The sequence below is a fragment of the Palaemon carinicauda genome, chromosome 41, assembly GCF_036898095.1.
Source record: "Palaemon carinicauda isolate YSFRI2023 chromosome 41, ASM3689809v2, whole genome shotgun sequence".
Taxonomy (NCBI): Eukaryota; Metazoa; Arthropoda; class Malacostraca; order Decapoda; family Palaemonidae; genus Palaemon; species Palaemon carinicauda.
This window is the reverse complement of record NC_090765.1, coordinates 36,133,815-36,155,737: the sequence shown is the minus strand read 5'-3', so window position 1 is coordinate 36,155,737 and position 21,923 is coordinate 36,133,815.

Sequence of the window (21,923 nt, the reverse complement as noted above, 5' to 3'; positions counted from 1 at the left end):
ATAATAATAATAATAATAATAATAATAATAATAATAATAATAATAATAATATAATTTTTCCATTATTTTGAATACCAATTTTTACGGACATCCGTAACTTGCACAGAACTTGATTGAAAAATTCATATTTATAAATTAATCTCCCCCTGATTCTTGAAATCACAGATTGAAAATATTGATTTTGTGACCCAATTAAAATAAGCCTAATCTAATACAATTACCATACGTCGAAATATTTCAATCTGTTTCCTAATCCATACATATCTGTGTGCTAAATCTGCTGCTATTAATATGTGTAAACATTATATATTTTGTATCAAAGGGCGAAGTCCACAGCTTAACCCAATTGAGTTAAAACATGGCCTTATTTTAGAAATTCCTGAATGGCACAATTTTTCTTTTATCATCATAGTTTTTCTTTTTTCCGCTCGCATGGCATTTGTAAAGTTGTACAAATCCTATAGAGGAAAACCAGATGATGGATTAAGATTAAACCAAGGTCTTTTCTTCTCTATCTGTACCAGTATGACCACATAGCAGCACCTTTAAGGACTCTATCAAATTATGATCAGCACAAAAACATATGAACGCTACAGTTTTCAAAACAATCTAGAACCGTATTCAATATTTTTGGGATAACGATCGAATCTGAAATCTGGGATGAGTTTTCTTCCGAGAAATGTTTCTGATAGTAATAATTGTATTGTATATAAAAAAGTTTTGTAATTTTGCAAATACAATCTTCTATTAACGTGTCCCCCCCCCCACATTTTTTTTTGTATGGGGTAAGCACGGTTCCCTTCTTTATGAAGGACTTTGCTTTGGCTTTGTGGTAGACCATAGTCCCGATCGGCTGCTCTGCCTGACATCGCTTTAGACCCAGGTAGCGTATGTTCATGTATTGTGCCAGTCACCAGCGTCCTTCCAATACAATGTTATTCTGTAATTCTTGCAGCTAATACAAACTCAGAATAAGTTATGAGTATTATCACTTCAAATTCAAAACATTGTCCTCTAGTCTTCGGTAGTGCCATAGCCTCTGTACCATGGTCTTCCACTGTCTTGGGTTAGAGTTCTCTTGCTTGAGGGTACACTCGGGTACACTATTCTACCTAATTTCTCTTCCTCTTCTTTTTTTAAAGTTTTAATAGGTAAGTAGGAAATGTTTATTTTAATGTTATTACTGCTCTTAAAATATTTTATTTTTCCTTGTTTCCTTTCCTGACTGGGCTATTTTCCCTGTTGGGGCTCCTGGGCTTATACCATCCTGCTTTTCCAACTATGGTTGTAGCTTAGCAAGTAATAATAATAATAATAATAATAATAATAATAATAATAATAATAATAATAATAATAATAATAATAATAGTAGTAGTAGTAGTAGTAATAGTAGTGGTACAGGGAAGGGGGTGGCAAAATTTACCATTTTACAAACCTGGGAAAAAAACCTTTACATTGGCCTGTCATTTCCTGTACCGAAAGGCCCAAGGGACACTCCATCTCTCATAAAAAGAGACATTAAAGGTCGTTAGAACGATAATGAATGAAGGGTTTAACAGGATCGTCCCTTTAAGATCAGAGTTAAAGGTCCGGTTATTTTCACTATGGCCATTATCTGTTGGACGATAATCCTTCTGGTTTATGACCTTCATTAATTTTTATAATATACACTTTAGTCGTAGCTGGTCAGCAGATGGCAGAGATGACATATATTATTATTATTATTATTATTATTATTATTATTATTATTATTATTATTATTATTACTTGCTAGGCTACAAACCTAGTTGGAAAAGCAGGATGCTAAAAGCCCAGGCGCTCCAACGGGGAAAATAACCCAGTGAGGAAAGGAAAAAAAGGAAAATAAAATATTCTGAGAAGAGTAACAACATTAAAATAAATATCTCCTATATAAAATATAAAAACTTTAACAAAACAAGAAGAGAAATAAGATAACAGAGTGTGCTCGAGCGTACCCTCAAGCAAGAGAATTCTAACCCAAGACAGTGGAAGATCATGGTATAGAGGCTATAGCACTACCCAAGACTAGAGAACAATGGTTTGATTTTGGAGTGTCCTTCTACTAGAAGAGCTGCTTCCCATAGCTAAAGAGTCTCTTCTATCCTTATCAAGAGTTAAGTGGCCACTGAGCAATTAGTGCAGTAACCCCTTAAGTGAAGAAAAATTGTATGGTAATCTGTGTTGTCAGGTGTATGAGGACAGGGGGAGAATAAGTAAAGAATAGGCCAGACTATTCAATGTGTGTGTAGGCAAAGGGAAAATGAACCGTAACCAGAGAGAAGGGTGCAATGTAGTACTGTCTGGCCAGTCAACAGACCCCACAACTCTCTAGCGGTAGTATCTCAACGGGTGACTGGTGCCTTGGCCAACCTACTACTCAGAGGCATTTGTATGATAGGATCAAAATAGCTTTACTTTGTAAAGTTCTTAATGAAATAAACAGTGGTACAGTTTTTATGTTGAGCAGGGTGACATAAGTGTCTTTAAATAATTTATATATTTAAGATCTGTTTTAATGTTGTTACTGTTTTTAAAATATTTCACTTTAAATGTTCATTACTTCTCTTGTAGTTTACTTATTTCCTTTCCTCGTTGAGTTATTTTACCCTGTTGGGGGCCTTAGGCTTATAGCACCTTGTCTTTTCAACTAGGATGTCGCTTAGATGATAATAATAATAATAATAATAATAATAATAATAATAATAATGATAATAAAATGGAGTGTTTTATACGCCAGTCATCAACTGTAGACAACGAAGTTTGAAAAAGATTTACAGCACTTTGGCTCAGCAGCCTTTGAAAAAAATATATGGTGGTGATTTTCCAGTTGAAGAATCCGACTATTTCATGAACCGAAAATGGCCTGTATGTTCTGGAGACTTCACAAATAATAACAGAAACTGAGGAGGAACCAAAACTATCAACATACCTACTACTACTACTAGTAATAGTAGTAGTAAGGATAAGAAGACCAAAATGTTCAAAGACTAGCGCTACAAAAGTTACAAAATCAGGAGTGTTGGCAATAAATCATTATAAAACACCCAAGTGTTACAAACTCATAAATAAGCTGTAATATTAGGCTATCAAGAGACAGTTTTTAATACAAAAATAAATATTGAGTGTTTATATTCACTCGTACTTAAAATCTGTGTGTATATGATTTTATCAATTTTCTAATATATTTCCAGCGTTTAAAATTTCAACATTCTAATGGTACATCCCTAAGTCTGAATGAAAATTAGCATTCAGTGTCATGATTTCAGCTGCTGCCAGTAAAAGAGAAAAACTATCAAGTTATCCACACTAATACTAATTATTATTATTACTAGCCAAGCTACAACCCTTGTTGGAAAAGCAAAATACTATAAGCCCAAGGGCTCCAATAAGGAAAAATAGCCCAGTGAGGAAAGGAAATAAGGAAATAAATAAATGATGAAAACAAGTTAACAATAAATTATTCTAAAACAGTAAAAACGTCAAAACAGACATGTCCTATATAAACTATTAACAACGTCAAAAACAGATATGTTATATATAAACTATAAAAAGACTCATGTCAGCCTGGTCAACATAAAAACATTTGCTCCAACTTTGAACTTTTGAAGTTCTACTGATTCAACCACCCGATTAGGAAGATCATTCCACAACTTGGTAACAACTGGAATAAAACTTCTAGAATACTGTGTAGTATTGAGCCTCAAGATGGAGAAGGCCTGGCTATTAGAATTAATTGTCTGCCTAGTATTACGAACAGGATAGAATTGTCCAGGGAGATCTGAATGTAAAGGATGGTCAGAGTTATTAAAAATCTTATGCAACATTCAGCTTAATGAACTAATTGAACGACGGTGCCAAAGAGTAATATCTAGATTAGGAATAAGAAATTTAATAGACCGTAAGTTTCTGTCCAACAAATTAAGATGCTGGCAAATAACTACAATTCAACCTCAATACGCTAATCTTAACACTGTTACCACACAAGGGTAATCCCAGATACGTGGAAAGTGTACCAATATGACTTCATTAAGGCCTATATGTAGAGTCCTTGCCTGGTGATTGCCGGATTGGGGTTCGAATCCCGCTCAGACTAGTTAGTTCCTTTGGTCGCTGCAACCTCACCATCCTTGTGAGCTAAGGATGGGTGTTTTGGGGTAGCCTATAGGTCTATCTGCTGAATCATTAGCAGCCATTGCTTGGCTCTCCTTGGTCCTAGCTTGGTTGGAAAGGGGGCTTGGGCACTGATCGTAATATGGTCAGTCTCTAGGGCATTGCACTGCTTGATAGGGCAATGTCACTGTCCGTTGCTTCTGCCATTCATGGGCGGCCTTTAAACCTTTAAACGAACGCATATATTATTTTATAAAATTAAAATAAAGCTTCTTTGACTATACTGCTTCTTTCGCGGAGTAAGTAATACAGTCAGTCCCTAGGGCATTGTCCTGCTTGATGGAGCAATGTTACTATCCCTTGCCTCTGCCATTCACGAGCGGCCGTTAAAAGAGCGGATACGTTATTTCATAAAATTAAAATAAAGCTTCTTACACTTATATTGTCTTTCAAGGAGTAAGTTCCGCACGAGACGAAAGACTCGAGTGATGTGTGTACCGGGAGGTTTTGTCATTTTGGTCGGTATTAAAGAGGCAAAGTTTTCCCTGCTGTATCATTATATGCAATAAACACGTTCTTATGCGGTTCTGATTTCAGTCCACCGGGCATTGTATTTATGTCACGGTCTTCCCAATAACCTTTCCTTCACTCACCTTCCTCACTTTTTGCCTTTTTTTTATCACTATAGAGACAATAAAAAAGACAATTTTAGAAATAAAGTTTCAACTGTCATATTGCGAAGAAAAAAAAATACACATATCTGTACCTGTATATATTTTTTTTCCACTCAGCTGGAGTGAGGACTCCTTCGCCTTCCCTTACTTTTTTGCCTTTTTTTTATCACTATAGAAACAGTAAAAGAATATAATTTTAGAAATAAAGTTTCAACTGTAATACTGCGAACAAAATACTATAAAGGACAATTGATTTTTCTGATCATTCCTCAAGCCGTGACAAAAATGTTCATCGCATGCTTCAGGGATAGACCGTCAAAAAAAAGAAGAAAAAAAAAGAAATATATATATATATATATATATATATATATATATATATATATATATGTATATATATATATATATATATATATATATATATATATATATATATATATATATATATATATATATATATATATATATATATCGATACTACGATATTGCAATGATTTTCATTCTCATTCTCTCTTTGTCTATATATATATATATATATATATATATATATATATATATATATATATATATATATATATATATATATATATATATATATATATATATATATATATATATATAGTTTCTGTCATTATTTGTGAAGTCTCCAGAACATACAAACCATATATACAGCACAAGCAGTTTTCTCTCAATGGCACAGAGAAAATCCAAATTGAAAATAGCCAAATCTTATTCAGAACCCTTTTTTTACGATCAACTGACCTTTATGGAGCGAACATTATCTTAAAGTCATCGAGGCTTCCACGAAAAAAATATTATTATGACAACGGCGTTTGAGCCTCAAATCCAGAGCATTAACGGTTTTATACTTGGTCTTGACTTTTGCCAAATGCTTTCCAAGACAAACATTCCATTAGAGATTATCCTAGTCTATAATTTGTCCGAATATCTTGCAAATTTCCTGTCAATTTCGAGTAATTTACCAGACCGCAGAGCCGAAACATTTGACTCGCGTAAGATTGGACATCAACCGCATAATAAGGCTTAGAAAATTGGAAACCAATATCACACCATGGCAAAGTGACCATGTCGAGGAGAGAGAGAGAGAGAGAGAGAGAGAGAGAGAGAGAGAGAGAGAGAGAGAGAGAGAGAGAGAGCCTTATTGTCTTATTTTATGTTTGGTTCCCTCAGGCCCCTCAGTGTGAGGCACCTCGTATATCCACCAGAGAGTTGCTTATGCATCTTCCGGTGTATTTTGCATCTTCCAGTCTTGGATGGTCTGAGAGAGAGAGAGAGAGAGAGAGAGAGAGAGAGAGAGAGAGAGAGAGAGAGAGAGAGAGAGAGAGAGAGAGAGCGAGCCTTATTGCCTTATTTTATGTTTGGGTTCCCCCAGGTCCCTCAGTGTGAGGCACCTCGTATATCCACCAGAGAGTTGCTTATGCATCTTCCGGTGTATTTTGCATCTTCCAGTCTTGGATGGTCTGAGAGAGAGAGAGAGAGAGAGAGAGAGAGAGAGAGAGAGAGACTTCTGTCGTACCTTCATTATATTTTATTTCGTATCGCCCCAAAAATTTAAAACCAACAACTGCGCAGTGACCTTCATGTTTTGGGCACAGTTTCACTTTAATAAGGGAGTTATGATCTTTAAAACATGACAATGCATAAACCCAATAGTTCAGTGGGGTCTAAATCCTTGGCATTTCGTAAACAATCAAATCGATTAAAAAGTTATAACATTGATCGCGATTAGTCATTCAAGGTAACCAATACATGATCTTATATTCAAGAATTATCAATTACACGGTATCATTGTTCCGTGTACACACCCTTGTATGAGAATAAAATGAAACACCCAAAGTTATTTTAAGTGTGATCTTCGAATTCTTATTTCATTTTTCTTATGTGAATTACTTATGGGAATTTTGTAAAAGCGTTAAATTGTGTGGGACATACATATTGATAATAACTATATCATTAGCATATATGGAATAAATGTAAGCCATTTTCTTTATCACAACAAATATCAAAATATTTTACCGTTCTTTTCGGTTTTGAAATAGATATCTAATATTAAATTTCTGGATTATTAGATATTTAATACTAAAATTTTCAGTATTAATATATTCAATACTATAGTTTTCAGGATGATTAGATATTTAATACTAAAAATTTTCAGTATTAATATGTTTAATACTAAAATTTTCAGGATGATTAGATATTTAATACTAAAATTTTCAGTATTAATATATTTAATACTAAAATTTTCAGTACTAATATATTTGCTACTAAAATTTTCATGATTAATAGAGATTTAATACTAAAATTTCCAGGATTAATAGATATTTAATGCTAAAATTTTCAGGATTAATAGACATTTGATACTAAAATTTCCAGGATTGATAGATATTTAATGCTAAAATTTTCAGGATTAATAGACATTTAATACTAAAATTTTCAGGATTAATTAATATCTAATACTAACATTAAGGAGGCTTAAGCAGGTGTACTTCATTTACGACGCGATTCACATATAAATCTAATTAAAACAGAAAAATTAATATATTACAATATATGTCAATGACATCAATACAAGTATCCACTATCTTGAGAATTATATCTGGAATGAAAAATTATGGCTTTTGGACTTACATAGACGGAAGACAAAAGATTTTGTCCCTATTGTATTGGAATTATGTTAACAACTAGAGTGAGTACTAATTAAAAAAAAAAAAAAAGTTAATATATTACAATTAATGTCAATGACATCGGTACAGGTATCCAATATCTTATGATAATTATATCTGGAATGAAACATTATGGCTGTTGCACTTACGTCGATGGATGGCAAAAGAATTTGTCCCTATTATATTGGAATTATTCTAACAATTAGAGTGATTACGTTGATGGATGAAATTCCAATAATAGATCTGTCTGTATGTCTGTAAAAATCACAGGGAGCTGTGATGCCCAGATGCAAAAGAACCACAAGGAAAATGAATTAGAAGATATAACATTGAGATCTGACTAGTTTTGGGATACTTCAGTCCCCTGAAGAATTATCACGAAATTAGTCAGGACTTAATCTTATAATTTTTATTTTCCTTTTCCCAGTTGTTCTTGTGAATATATATACACACACACACACACACATATATATATATATATATATATATATATATATATATATATATATATATATATATATATATATATATGTATGTATGTATGTATGTATGTATGTATGTATATATATATATATATATATATATATATATATATATATATATACATACATACATACATACATACATACATACATACATACATACATATATATATATATATATATATATATATATATATATATATATATATATATATATATATATATATATATGCATGCATAAAATATATATGAAAGTTTAAACATCTTTCATGAGTCACACATTAAATTGGCCAACATCCTTACGGCCAAAGATAATTCTAATCCTCTTGCTCTCAAGCAGGAAATTCTTGGATCTCGCGTTCTACTCACTAATTACATCATTTGAATAATGAATCCCAATTGAGTTGCAACCAGATAATGTTGCTTGTTGTACTCGACTAATTTATATCGCTGTTAGATAAGAATCTCCGCTTCATTATATTAATTTGCTTCTTCGGGAAAGGAAAAATTATGCAATTTTCTCCGAGTGACCCATAAATCCTATCTATCCTCCTGACCTATAAACTGTAGTGTATTCTCAAATGAATTTAATGAGATGAGTTACAAAAATTGTAATGGTAATACAATGATTTATTTATATGATACTGTCATGGATCTTTTAATACTTCTTTTAAATAATTTTGTCAGTGGTAATAAAGTTTACGTATCAACACAAAAAAAAGTCTTGATATTAGATTCCAAAAATACATTCTGTAAAAAACACTGATTCATATGAATACACAGTTTACACAAAAAGTGTGAATATAGTTATTATAATCTCATGGTATATCAAATAAATTTGCTTAGTAAAAACACACACACACACACACACACACACGTCCATTTCACAAGTAAAATTATGATATTTTCCGTAATATTTTCAAATCTGAAGTAACAAGACCTGGAACTTCTCAAAAAATATACCACAAAAAACAGTATCACGAAGTCAGGGACACAATATTCCGAGTCCATCTTAAAACACCCACAGATCCTGAATCAAAACCAATATCGAATTGTCACCAAAGCTAATGACAACAGGAACTGACGCAGACAGCGGAAGAACAGGATGACCTTGACGTTGTTACAGAAACCTGTCTAAAATACAGGGGTTTCCTTTAAAATCTAATTTACAAAATTATATAATTTTTGATAAAAAATTAAATGGTTCAGTATTTTTCATGTGATTCATTTCTTAAACGCGACTCAATGACAAGTAATGAGAGATAAGACAGTGTAAAGACAAAGAGAGAGCGTCCCTCTCACTATCACTACAGCAAAAGAAGAGCTAATATACACACACAAACACACACACACACACACACACACACACATATATATATATATATATATATATATATATATATATATATATATATATATATATATATATATATATATATATATATATATAATATCCTCTTACGTCTATTGATGCAAAGGGCTCATGGAGGATTCACTGGCTAGATTAACCGAAGGATAGCCAGTTCCTTCTGATGCGCAGTGCCTATCTAAGGTGAGTGAGTAAAAAAAAAATACAGTATATATATATATATATATATATATATATATATATATATATATATATATATATATATATATATATATATATACACATATATATACATATATATATTTATGGGCGTGTGTATATATACTGTATGTAAACCGAACACATCCATCTTCCCTTTAAAGGGATTGGCTTCAGATCCCATCAAGGGTTCAAGAATAAATTAATAAGGATTCCTACGTGTGCACGCGCGCATGTAATAATACAAATAATGTGAAATGCCTTGCACCAGAGACTATTCTTTCAAATGACCTTATATGTATAATAAAATATGTTTGTTTTTCTTTAGAATATTCTTCTCTATGTACGGGAAATAAAAAAAAATTATTAAATATGAGAAAAATTAACTTCTTAACCAGAGTGATTACATCTAAATGACTTCTCAATATGCACTGAGTCAACATTAAAATTCTCGTATTGCTTATGATTTACGAAAATGTGGATAATAAACTGAATACAAACGAGGGCATTTTGCATGGACGATTTACGCCTTGTTCAACCCCCCCACCTCCCACCCACCCCCCCACACACACAAAAAAAAAAATAAAATAAAATAAAATAAAAAAAAGCTCTCAATACAGACAAAGATATTACAACAAATGTATTAAGAGTAGCTACGTTGCATTTCAAAGTATAAACGGCACATGACTCATGTTTAATAGGTCACTGAATCTCTTCTGAAGTAAAATATTGAATCTCTTCTGAAATAAAATAATCCACTCAGATTTAAGGCTTTGAATACAACGCGGTCTAACATTCTCATCCCTAATGATTTGCTGTGAAACCAGGAGATTACACTCTTCAGACACCTCATACTCCGAAGTGGAAGAGAGGTTACTTAAAAATTTCGATATCCAACAGGTACAGAGAGAATAAATGGGCACTTTGCATTTGCCTGTTTACTTTTTTCCTGATGACCACAAAAAAATAATAATCACCCATCACTTAAAAGTTCATTGCATGTTTTCCTTCATATTTACATCTAAAAAGCGTTTGTATGATAAACATCTATTTGTAACAGGTCAAACTCTTGACGATGAACAGAAGTGCTCTGTGATGCAAAACATACAATTAAAACAAAACAACAGACACTGAAGCTAAGCACTGATTCATCTTTACATAACAAAAGGCATCTGTTAAACACGAAAAAAATACCAAAAAAAGTCTTTAAAAAGGAAAAGATTATAACTGGCAACAAGGGCATTCTGCAGGAATGAAAACCCTGTGAACAATTACCTCTCTGTTATCCCAATGCTTGATCTGAGGGTGTAAAAGGATTCACTTCAAATTAACAGCACAACACGTTTCGTTGTATGACAGACATGATACAATTTTATATCAATGCGATAAAAATTGAGTGACTTCATGAAGATGATATCTCTTCGTACAGAGACTTCCAAACCCCAAATAAGGATAAAACCCGGCAGGTCACGTGCAGTAAGTATTTTATTTCATATGCAAAGGGAACTGATGTATGCAAGTCACGTGAAATTCAGATTTACTGATAAAGGCACTCATCTTACATGTACAGCTCTATATATATATATATATATATATATATATATATATATATATATATATATATATATATATATATATATATATATATATATATTCATACGTATTTAAAGGTTTAAAGGCCGCTCATGAATAGCAGAGGGAAGGGACAGTGACATTTTACTATCGAGCAGGACAATGCCTTAGAGACTGACCTTATATACATATGAACAATGCCTAAACCCCCTCTCCACCCAAGCTAGGACCAAGGAGGGCCAGGCAATGGCTGCTGATGGCTCAGCAGATAGACCAACAGGCTCCCCCTAACACTTCATCCATAGCTCTCAAGGATGGTGAGGTTGCAGCGACCAAAGAAACTAAAGAGTTTGAGCAGGACTCGAACCCCAGTCTGACGTTCATCAGTCAGGGACGTTACCACACCGGCCCGCACAACCCTAACATACTCGTTCATCTTTGTTTATTTTTATATGTTTTTTCATTTATTATTATATTTGAAAGATATTACCACATCTCTACAGAAAATTTTACATCAAACAAACAAAGATTATCTTTAAGAAATTGATATTTCGGGAAACACGTCACAATGTCTAACAACATTGAATTTCTCTAAATAATCTCACAGCTAGAGATACAAAAATTAGATATTATAAAAAGAGTAGTTTTCAATAGTAAAATATTTTGCAGTTTCACAAAATGAAACCCCATCTCATAATTCTAAGATTTTCTAGTTGAAAAATAATGGTTCTGTATTATATATTGCATATTATCATAACCATTCGGTATTCTATATATAAAAAAATTGGTTCAGAATTACAATTTTCTGAAATTATTCACCATCTGATCTGACATAAAAACAAACTTAATCTTTTCATTTAAATAACAAGATATTGAAACCATCGTTAAACGTTGGGATTTTAAAATAAAGTTAAGTGTCAATAAGTAACAACCACATAAATAATAATAATAACAATAATAATAATAATAATAATAATAATAATAATAATAATAATAATAACAAGAGCAATCAGAAATTTAAGACCTCTGCCAATGAATATTGCTACCAGTTCACTAAAGTCTACAGACATCGCCTACTTTTCATATGCTGACTGTACCCCATCTCCAATATTTCATAGTTTCTTCCAATGCATAATATCTATTCACTGTTGTAATTTCGTGAAAATCCAATGTGTCAATTTGTTTTGACGTAATCTTTAAAATTGTGAAAAATGTAAATCCGGATCTAGAATCCGAAAATGGTACCGGATCATCTCCAAAACTTAATGGAGTCATCCATGGCTTAAGATCTATCTGTGGTGAAAATTTAGTCAAAATTGTAAATTTTTTTTTACGCAATCTTCAAACTTGTGAAAAATGCAAATCCGATCCTGATCATATCGAAAATTTAATAAGGTCGCCCATGACTTGAGATCTATCTGTGGAGAAAGTTTCGTCAAAATCAGTTGAGCAGTTTTCAAGTTTTCACGTATTCCTGTACACAGATACACAGACAAATACATCAATAAATAAACCGACTCAAAAACGTAACCTCCTCCCAACTACGTTGGCGGAAGTAATAACAACAACAATTGCTATCAAAAGCAGTACAAAAAGAAGAAGCCGCAGTAGTGATAGTGGCAATGTATTTTACTTTTGAAACAAACGGTAAACCAGCAACCAACAAAAGAATAAAAAATGATTTCTAGCCGTAAATGAGTTCATAATAATACGTAAATAAGGGGACATTAGCCAAATTTTATAATAGAAATAAATTTATATATATACATACATACAGGCACATATATGTATGTATATGTATGTATGTATGTCTATATATATATATATATATATATATATATATATATATATATATATATATATATATATATATATATATATATATACACAAAACACACAAACATAAGCGCATATATATACATACATATATATATACACACACGTGTGTGTTTGCGTAGGTCCATACTGAAACACAAAAGAAAACTAACAGCCAAGTAATTGAGTGTAAGACACACCCCATCAAATTTTCAAGAAAAAAAAAAAAAAAAAAAAAAAAAAAAAAAAAAAAAAAAAACATTGGTCATAGTCTCCAACCTACATATGGCAACTAATAGCGATAATTAAGAACACTCCGCCGCCACAAATAGCACATACACTACCACAAATTACCCCCAATCACAATTAAAATGAGGATACTTTGATCGTCTCTATGTAACACAGGATTAGTAGCAGAGGACGCATATAATTAGTTGCCTAATTAAGGAAGAAGTTGAAAATGATGTAGTGGCGGTTCTCGGCCGTGACGGCCGAGGATTTTTCTGGTTGCTCTAAGACCAATAAGGAAAATAATAAAGGGACTGGAGCGTGAACAACCTTTTGTAAGGTTTATTGTGGCGAGAGGAAGCTGAGGTCGATTTCACTGACAACCTTGTGACAAATGGTGGCGCTACGGATTTCTACTAGAGCCAAGAGAAAGATATTAAAGGCTATTTCTTTCAATTAGTTGAAATGGTAGTAGGTTGGCCACGGCACCAGCCACCCGTTGATATATTACCACTAGAGAGTTATGGGGTTCTGTGACTGTCCAGATAGTACTACATTGGATCCTTCTATATGGTTACGGTTCACTTTCCTTTTGCCTACACATACACCGAATAGTCTGGCATATTCTTCACAGATTCTCTCATGTCCTCAAACACCTGACAACACTGACATTACCAGACAATTCTTCTTCACGCAAGGGGTTAACTACTGCATTGAAATTGTTCAGTGGCTACTTTCCTCTTAGTAAGGGTAGAAGTCTCTCTTTAGCTACGGTAAGCAGCTCTTCTAGGAGAAGAACACTCCAAAATCAAACCATTGTTCTCTAGTCTAGGGTAGTGCCATAGCCTCTGTACCATGGTCTTCTGCCGTCTTGAGTCAGAGTTCTCTTGCTTGAGGGCTCACTCGGACACACTATTCTATCTTATTTCTCTACCTCTTGTTTTGTTAAAGTTTTTATAATTTATATAGGAAATATTTATTTTAATGTTGTTACTGTTCTTAGAATATTTTATTTTTGCGTGTTTCCTTTCCTCACTGGGCTATTTTCTTTGTTGGGACCCCTAGGCTTATAGCATCCTGCTTTTCCAATTAGGGTTGTAGCTTAGCAAGTAATAATAATAATAATAATAATAATAATAATAATAATAATAATAATAATGAAATGAGAGGAATAACCGACTTTTTAAAGCTGAGCTTAATCCACAAAATGATTGTGTAAATTTTGAAATATATACATACACACTTATATATATATATATATATATATATATATATATATATATATATATATATGTGTGTGTGTGTGTGTGTGTGTGTGTGTGTTTGTGTGTATGTGTGTGTATTTGTGTGTCTGTGTGTGTCAAAAATAGCGTATACGTTCTTGCTCATGTATTTTCATAGATATTTTCCATGCATTTATTACCTCACTTCCGAAACATTTATCTAAATGAATTGGAAAAATAATAGGGCTCATTTACTTTAACTAAGAATGCTACTTACAGAATGCTGCTGCGAAAAGAAACTGTGATTGTAATGTATGCAGATACAGCTGTAGTCATTTGTGTGTGTGTATGTGTGTGTGTGTGTGTGTGATTCTCACTGATGTGTCAAGCTTACTACATGGTGAAATTCTATATTTTGTACCCAATTTATATGACCTTACTAACAAGAACAATTTGCAAATTCTTTTTTTCGGTAAGATTTCAATAACTAGAGAACGTTTTAATCCATGCAATCATTTCCCGCACCAAGAAAAAGTACGACCTGAATAACCAGATAGAATATCAAAGATCAAAGTATACGTGACATAGATAACGTGATATAGATAACAATCATTATCATCTCCACCCACGTCTATTGACGCAAAGTGCCTCTGTTAGATTTCGCCAGTCGTCTCTATCTTGAGCTTTTAAATCAATACTTCTCCATTCATCACCATCTACTGGTGTAGCTTAACTTAATATTCGCCGGTAGTTTACAGCATAATAAGATAAATGATAAAAGCATGATGATATATAATACAATAATACAAAAAGAAAAACACACCTTAAGAAATACATTGAGTACAAAGACCTTTGAATAGAAAAAATATATAATTTGTTAGCCCTAGGTAAATTGAAAGCAGAAGTCTACGAGAACTGTAAATTCAAAATTCTGAAATCACATTACCAAAAGATGCCGGTACGTTAGGTTTCATACAAAATGAGAGGAAAACAATGAAAATGTAATTGGAATATAGTGAAAAGCTAATATCTGACTACTAAGAAACAAAAAATAAATAAATAAGTAAAAATAATAATAAAAACCGTACAGTAAGTAATGTAAATCATCTGTTTTTACTTTCTGTACATTATTGAATATCCAATTAAATACTTTACAGCCAATTATATTCACATGACGAAACCTTCAACAGTGTATATTATTTTCAAACGACCTCGAGATGGCCTCGCTCTTATTTAATCGATTTGCTTAAAACAAATGTTTTTCTAAGACTGCTAAACTTACCATTCCCCCGAGACAAATTTAACCACCACGTCGTAAAGGAGAGTGGAGAGATTCCCTAGAATGCCTACATTTTTCATTTGTTCTCTTTTGCATGTACACATTAGATGTTCAAATTCTTCAATTTTATCTCATTCCAATTTTCCCTTTTAATTCAAGGAATTTTTTAATCATGTGTTGTGAGAACATAGAAAAGACATTACGAGGTCTCGTTGAACATAAAAATAATAATACATACTTCATATCAGGTAATTTCTGGTATATAGCCCCCTATTATTCCCTTTTTATTTATAAGACAAGAGGGACACTAACTTGTTTTAGTGCTTTACTCCTTTATAATTACATAAAAAAAAACTGTAAAAGAGTCAAATTTATTTTCGCTCTATCCCATTGTCTAGATAAAAATATTCTTATTAGTAAAGTTTGTGACTGGGGAAATGATGCTCGAATCACTTAGAATTGGAACGATTGTTAAGTGTCAGCAAACTGAAGTTCTTCCGACAAAATTAATGATAACAATTAAACAAAAAATGTATTATCAAAGCATTTGAGACGCAAGGTAATTTAAATCAACTTTATTGGTTAGAAATAAGATACAAAAAAGGAAAATATTAATAAACTCTTTAAATCTTCGATCCAACTAAGTTAGCGGGTTTTCTTAAGAAAAAAAAATTGTTGAGTTGTAAAAGCCTCTTATAACTTATCCACAAAAGAATAAAGCACCAAGAATGATGTGCTGTTAATGTGTTGTCATTATTAAGATTTTATATTTACCAACCTAACATCCCTTATCTTTACTCATTTAAAAATTCAACATTTTATACAATCTTTTTCGTAATTTCATTTTGAAATATGAATTGAAAAAAAGTTTCTGAAATAAATGCATGATCATGCAACCACCTACTCTAACGCCTACACACACGCGCGTGCGCGCGCACACACATACAAACGCACACACAGCCAGGAGAGTGCTATGGCATCTATTACTTCCAATTATTAATGGATGACGACTATACAACGATGATTAGTTATCTCAAATGACAATCAAGATGAAGTTACATAGAACCTATGAGAAAAATATCGTTAATATCACTTAATACTTACGAACACAAAAGGCAATATATGAAATACCTATTATGCGACATAACACAGAATTACATAATGGATCCTCCAAGGTTATGCTATGTACAAAATATATGGGAAAATAATTAATCTCTCCCCAGTGGTTATGTATGCACAAGAAAATTGTCCAAATCATAGTTTTACAACTAAGAGAAATTAAATTTTACCCGAAAGATCAGACCTGGGCCAACTTATAACCACCTTAAAACCTCGCCGAGTGTGGTGAAGTTATAATTCTAAATATTATTTTGTTCTTATTTTTCTAAAATAAAAACATGTGCCGAAATATTTTCCCAAGATAGCTGCCTAACATGGAGTAATTTACAGCATATAAAAAATGAAAATGATCTACGAGGGGAATAATCAACTCCATTCATAATCACAATGTGTATCAATTAAAAAGAAAAAACCTAATGGGCACTCAGCCGAACGCAGACCTCCGCCGCAGCAGCTTATTTCTCGACCTAGACCTTTGACATTAACATGTATTAATTGGCGTGGAGTTTCACACACTCAAATATGAAGGGAAGTTTGAAGTTCAAACTTATGGGTGATTACGTCAATTGGACATTTTGCTTAAACGTGACCTTGACCTTCAAAAATTTAATAATTTCCAGCTTTTTACATAACAATTAATCACTGTAAGTTTCATTACTCTACGATTTAAATTGTGTCCAGGAAGTTATTCACAAACACACACACACAAACAAACAAAAAGAAGGGGTAAAACATAACCTCCTTCCAACTTCGTCACCGGAGGTAACAAAGCGAGAGTCAGATGAAGGTCTTTGTCCAGGTCTTTGCTATATCCTATGAAGGACTCTTTGAAGAAACGAAAAAAAAAAATAGAAGAGAAGACACAACTATCAGATCAGATTTCCTGCTTAAAACGTATTGAGCATTAATTCTTTGTCTGAAGTTGTCAACAGACACGAAGAGTAAACAAGACTATATAACCCAATGACGGCCAGACGAGGTTGACCACAAAACACATTAACAACCAGACTTCTCACGAGGCACACAGAGAGAGAGAGAGAGAGAGAGAGAGAGAGAGAAGAGAGAGAGGAGAGAGAGAGAGAGAGAAGTTGCGGTCTTTATTAGATTATGTTGGAATTACACCAACATGGTGTTTTGATTTACAAAGCAGTCTGAGAGAGAGAGGAGAGAGAGAGAGAGAGAGAGAGAGAGAGAGAGAGGAGAGAGAGAGAGGAGAGAGAGAGAGAGAGAGAGAGAGTGAGAATTAAAAATGAAATCAATATCTTGAATCAGAAAGCAGTACGAAATTTATTGCCAAAACAGCCCATCATTAATAATACGAGAGAGAGAGGAGAGTGAGAGAGGAGAGGGGAGAGAGAGGAGAGAGAGAGAGAGAGACGAGAGAGATGAGAGAGATGAGAGAGAGAGAGAGAGAGAGAGAGAGAGAACAAAATAAAAATAGAAATCAATATCTTGAATCAGAAAGCAGTACGAAATTTATTGCTAAACAGCCCATCATTAATATACGAGAGAGAGAGAGAGAGGAGAGAGAGAGAGAGAGAGAGGAGAGAGAGAGAGAGAAGAGAGAGAGAGAGAGAGAGAGAGAGAGAGAAAATTAAAAATAGAAATCAACATCTTGAATCAGAAAGCAGTACGAAATTTATACACAAACAGCCCATCATAAAAAATAAAATACGAGTCAGAGAAAATAAATATAATCGAAAGAGACGATCTGTCTGAACCTCAGACTTGAACCTCAACCTGACCTGACCTGACCTGCATCTTCCCTTATCGGAGCATAACCCTAAACTGCCCTCGCATGATGACTTCAGACTCTTTAGAAGTGTCGCCGAACGATCCAATAGACAAGAACAAAAACAACAACAAACCGAACGCCGGCGAACGATGATACTAAAATAACACAGATGTACAAGGCCAGGCTGCGTCTGATCAAGGATGAAAAAAAAAGGGCTGTTACTTGGATGACACTTTAGAAGTAATTGGTTCATGGATATGACACAGCGTAGCAAAGGAATGTGTGTTGTGGTGTCATGTGTTACTGTAATTGATGCTTTGATATGTAAGGAAGAACATAAACGTCAAGAAATCCTTTAGGTAACGGCAAGATATTAACGATTATGAATGTTTTGACTATGTCAGCAAAAACATAAACGTCAAGAAATCCTTTAGGTAACGGCAAGATATTAACGATTATGAATGTTTTGATATGTCAGCAAAAACATAACGTCAAGAAATCCTTTAGGTAACGGCAAGATATTAACGATATGAATGTATTGATATGTCAGCAAAAACATAAACGTCAAGAAATCCTTTAGGTAACGGCAAGATATTAACGATTATGATGTTTTTGATATGTCAGCAAAAACATAAACGTCAAGAAATCCTTTAGGTAACGGCAAGAAACTAAGGATTATGAATGCTTTCATGTGTCAGAAAAAACATAAACGTCAAGAAATCCTTTAGGTAAGGCCAAGAAACTAAGGATTATGAATGCTTTGATGTGTCAGAAAAAAAAACATAAACGTCAAGAAATCCTAGACATAAACGTCAAGAATCCTTAAGTAAAGGCAAAAAAAACTAAGGACTATGAATGTTTTGATGTGTAAGGATGAACATCAAAGTCCAGGAATCCTATAGGTAAAGGCAAGAAAAACAGGATTATGAATGCTTTGATGTGTTGGGAAAAATCTAAATGTTAAAAAATCCTTTGGGTAAAGGCAAGAAACTAAAGATTATGAATGCTTTGATGAGTCAGGGAAAACATAAACGCCAACAAATCCTTAGGTAAAGGCAAGAAACTAATTTTATAGCGATACTTGGAACTATAATTAATGCTTTCTTGTGTCAGGAAAAACATAAAACGTCAAGAAATCCTTTAGGTAAAGGCAAGGAACTAAGGATTATGACGAAATCAGATCGAATTCCCTCTAAATAAAGACAACAAATGATACCTATAAAAAGGCAATGAAATTACCCTCCGGATTCAAGAGTACGAACTTTTTTTTTTTCTTAAAAAATGACAACGTCCGCCCTTAGAGGAAACAATAACTCGATAAAAGAAAATGTTACGTCAGTTACACCCTGACTAAATCTGCTGTAAGAAATCAGCGCTCGAGCTTACAAAACATAATGTTGTATAAGAATAAAGAAAAGAAACACCCCTAGTGATAACCCATGTCTCCATCAATGCATGAGAAAGCCCTCATCCTTAATGACATATTTTGTTACTCTAATACCACTTAGCCATTATTCACGGACCTTAGCAAATCAAGGGGTCTCTTTGTTCAACGGGGTGGACGCGTTCAGTCGGGATCAAGGCAAAACGAGAAATAGCCTTGCCAACTCTGAGGCAAAGGCTTTGCAGGAGAGGAATAGGTTGGCTAATCCTTTTTTTTTTTCTTTTTAAGAATATTCTTACAATATTTAATTTTTCCTTGTTTCCTTTCCTCACTGGGCTATAGTTCCTTTTGGAGCCCTTGGGCTTCTATCATAATGCTTTTCCAACTACGGCTGTGGCTTAGCAATAATTTATTTCGATTTGAACACGATGTTGTGTTGATATATACTTTATATATATATACTTATATATAATATATATAGATATATATAAATAATATATATATATATATATACTATATATATATACTATATATATATATATGTGTGTGTGTGTGTGTGTGTGTGTGTGAGAGAGAGAGAGAGAGAGAGAGGAGAGAGAGAGAGAGAGAGAGAGAGAGAGAGAGAGATGAAAAATCTCCGTAACCAGTTATAAAATCATCGTAATTGGCTATTAATACAAAGCATATTGAGGCAGAACAATACTCAGTTATTTGGGATAAAAAAAACCGGAATTTTATCGGCAAGGGCAAACTGAAGATTCCAATTCTCTCTCTCTCTCTCTCTCTCTCTCTCTCTCTCTCTCTCTCTCTCTCTCTCTCTCTCTCTCTCTCTCTCTCTCTCTCTCTCTCTCAAACACATACACACACACACACACACACACACACATATATATATATATATACATATATATATAAATATATATATATTGTATATATCATACTGGGTTCGAACCCCAGCCCCTTCAAATGAAAGGCAGGGTCTCTGGCGTGATTGGTAGGGACCTTGCTTTTCAAGGCAAGGTTTATGTCTCAATTTAAAAAAAGCTTAAGTTGGAAAAGCATTATGCTATAAGCCCAAGGGCTCAAAAGGGAATACAGCCCAGTGAGTAAAGGAAACAAGGAAAAATTAAATATTCTATGAATAGTAGCATTAGAATACATATTTCCTTTATAAACTATAAAATCTTTAACAAGACATGAGGAAAAGGAATAAGATAGAATAGTGTGCTTGAGTCTACCCTCAAGCAATATATATATATATATATATATATATATATATATATATATATATATATATATATATATATATATATAAACTTGGAAATGAATAGAATGCAAGCTGTACGTGATGGGTAGCTACTGTATATATTACTTTAAACAAAGCCACTGCAAAATCACCGTTAGACGAAGAGAATGGAATTCAAACAATTGGTGAAGACAATGCTTCCATGAAAGAAAAGACCGATTTGATCTTATCGAAATAGCAACAAGAAAGAGAAGTTTTACATTAAGCGTCACTGACGAAAACAGGTACAAAAACAGAATAAAATGCAGAGCCTGAATACCTAGACTAAGTAATATAAGTTTGAAGCCATCTAAAAGCTTAAATTCCGATACAAGAGAAAGTTTGCAGCTTATTATTGTCCAACAGGAGGGAGAAAGAGTAAAGAATGCAAATTACCCTGGACATGCCTAACTTGAATATATTTAGGACTTCTTGAGTTACAGATGATTATGAGATCCGTGTCTATTATTATTACTTTATTGATTTAATATTACAAAACTTAGAAAGATATATATACATAATTTACTATATAAATTGTATATAATAATCTTCCACAAAACAGATTTGCTTTAGCAAAAATATTATGTCCACAAAAAATATATAAACAAGTAAACAAATTCCGATTAATAACAAAATTTTACAACTCCAAATCTATTTATTAAAATTAGTTCTTATAGTAATCCAGGATTTATTATACATAATTACAAAGATCTATTGGGTTTCCTTTATTCAACAAGTTTACAATGTC